At 41.1% G+C, this 2,894-nt stretch overlaps 1 pseudogene; it reads right to left on the reverse strand.

The window, feature by feature from the left end:
- Window positions 1–1,687: 1,687 nt before the first annotated feature.
- LOC100479149 lies at window positions 1,688–2,055 on the reverse strand (annotated as a pseudogene).
- Window positions 2,056–2,894: the final 839 nt, after the last annotated feature.

Here is a 2,894-nt window from a genome sequence, read left to right on the forward strand (position 1 = left end):
CAGTTGGTTGAACAACCAACTCTTGATTTCAGCCCAGGTCATGATCTCATGGTCCTGGGATCAAGCCCCCATGGGTCTCCCTGCTTGGTGGGGGAGTCTCCTCAAATATTCTCCCTCTCCCTCTGCCCCTCCCCCCAGCTTGTGCGTGCTCTCTCTCTCTAAAATATATAAATAAATCTAAAAAAGAAAAAAAGAAAAAAGCCAACCTGCAAAGGTTACATTCTGCATGATTCCATTTATACGACATTCTTAAAAATGACAAAATTATAGAAATGGAGAAAGATTAGGGGTTGCCAGAGGTTGAGGAGGGGTGGGGGCTGGAGGGAAGTGAATGTGGCTATAAAAGGACAACATGAAAGATCTTTACCATGGCAGTGCTCTGTGTCTTGACTTTTTCAAAGTTGATATCCTGTTTGTACTATTGTATTAAAATTTTCACGAGATGTTATCCTTGGGGAAACTGGGTGAAAGTACGTGGACCGTCTCTATTATTTCTTAACAATTGCATGTGCATCTACAGTTATTTCAAAATAAAAAAAAAACTTAATTGAAAAAAATTAACATTACAAACTGCTATGAGCATGAGCAGATGCAATGGGAAAATTCACACCCCCAGCTACAGACCAGAGCAATATGAAAGAGAATTCAAAATTAATTTACATGCAAGTAGAAAGAGCTCAAAATAGCCAAGGAAGTTCTAAGGAAAAATAAGGTTGCTCTAACAGATATCAAAACGTATTCTAAACCCATCATAATTAAGATAGTGTGGCACTTGTATAGGGAAGGACAGACAAATTAGAACAATGAAACAAAATGGCAAGTTCGTAAATGGATCCATACATGTAAGGAAATTTTGATATATCACAAACTAATGGGGAAGTGATACATTATTTGGTACATCACTGTGTAATACTGGTTATCCATATGAAAAAAATTATTTAGATCCACACCTCAAATCAACACAGAACTTAATTCCAGATAGATTAAAGACCTAAATTTGGAAAATAAAGTTTTAATACTGTTGTGGCTTAAACTGTGCCCCCCCGAAAGGTATTTGAGTTCAAGTCCTAACCCTGGTACCTATAAATATGACCTTTTTGAGAAGAAGGTCTTCGCAGATTCAGTCCAATTGAGGTTGCCTTAGAGTGGAGGGGGCCCTAAGTCCAATATGACGGATGTCCTTATGAGAAGAAGAGAAGAGACAGAGACCCACCAGGAGAAAGCCACGTGATGACAGAAGCAGAGATTGGAATGATGAACCTGTAAACCATGGAAGGCCAGGGACTGCCACCAACCTGGAAGGGGCAAAGAAGGATCTGTTCCTAGAACCTTCAGACGGTACGGCCCTCCCAGGACCTGGTTTCAGACTTCTAGCTTCCAGAACTGAGAGAATACATTTTTCTTGTTCTAAGCCATCCAACGTTGTGGTAATGTGTTACAGCAGCTTTAGGTAATGAATACGAATACTTTTAGTAGAAAATACAGTTTAAAAAAAATTAGAGGTAGAGAAAGATTTTTTTTTCACTCAGAACACTTTCAATAATGCGCACAGAAATAAAAGTCTGCATCTTACAGATTGTCCTGCAATCCAAACATACAACAGTGTGGAAAACAACGTTTTGAAAGCAAAAGGCAATGTTGAAAGATATTAAAACAATAGAACAGCATTGGTTTCATGTGATTAACGTTATAGTTTTCTTACTGCATCATCAATGTCAGAAGTCTGCTCCTTCAGCAGGCTCCATTGCTTGGGCTTTAAAGAAATACCTTTTCTTCCAGGTTTCTTTTCACCTGCTGGATCCACCCAATAGTCTCTCCTATCAGTCAGGACTTCCCCTCTGAAGTCCCAAACGCTGACCCCATCTGAAGCATGTTAGTGTCTTTGGTGCTGCTCTGCTCAGGGGATGACATGGCTCTGGAAGTCTCACCACTCTTTTTCTTCTTCACGGGTTTTTCTGGAGTAACTTGCTTTTTCTTCTTTAACTTTTGGTTCACCTCACCGTCAGAATCGCCGCCAGAAGAGCTTGAAGGAACAGGGTCCTTTGATCTGGGCATTGCCCCCCACCTGCCTCCAAGCTGCCTTCTGCATGCTCGCTCGCAGCTGACAGAGGAGACCCCGAAGCGACAGGAGCCCCCTAGACAAAGATTTCTTTTTTTTTCTTTTTTTTTTTTTTAAGATTTTATTTATTTATTCAACAGAGATAGAGACAGCCAGCGAGAGAGGGAACACAAGCAGGGGGAGTGGGAGAGGAAGAAGCAGGCTCACAGTGGAGGAGCCTGATGTGGGGCTCGATCCCGTAACGCCGGGATCACGCCCTGAGCCGAAGGCAGACGCGTAACCGCTGTGCCACCCAGGCGCCCCTAGACAAAGATTTCTTAAAATAATTCACAGAAAGCAAAAGCCACAAAAGAAAAGATGATAGATTTGCCTTAACTTAAAATATAGAGCTTCTACATGTTCAGGGATGTTTATAGCATCATGGTCTATAATTATGGAGAACTGGAATCAGCATAAATGTCCATCAACAAGAGAATGCTAAATGTTGAAAACTGGTAATGCAGGGGCACGTGGGTGGCTCAGTCAGTTAAGTGTCTGACTCTTGGTTTTGGCTGGGGTCATGATAATGAGGTCGTGGGATGGAGTCCCGTGTTGGGCTCTGCGCTCAGCTTGAGTCTGCTTGAGATGCTCTCTCTCCCTCTCCCTCTGCCCTTCCCCCTGTGCGCTCTATCTAAAATAAATAAATAAAATCCTTTAAAAAAACCCTCATAATGCAATAGATTTTTATTGTGATAACATATACATAACATAAACATTCTATTTTATTTTTTGTTTTTTAATTGAAGTATGGTTGGCATACAATATCATATTGGTTTCAGGCTTACGATGTAATGAT

This window comes from Ailuropoda melanoleuca, chromosome 1, assembly GCF_002007445.2.
Source record: "Ailuropoda melanoleuca isolate Jingjing chromosome 1, ASM200744v2, whole genome shotgun sequence".
In the NCBI taxonomy this organism is placed as follows: Eukaryota; Metazoa; Chordata; class Mammalia; order Carnivora; family Ursidae; genus Ailuropoda; species Ailuropoda melanoleuca.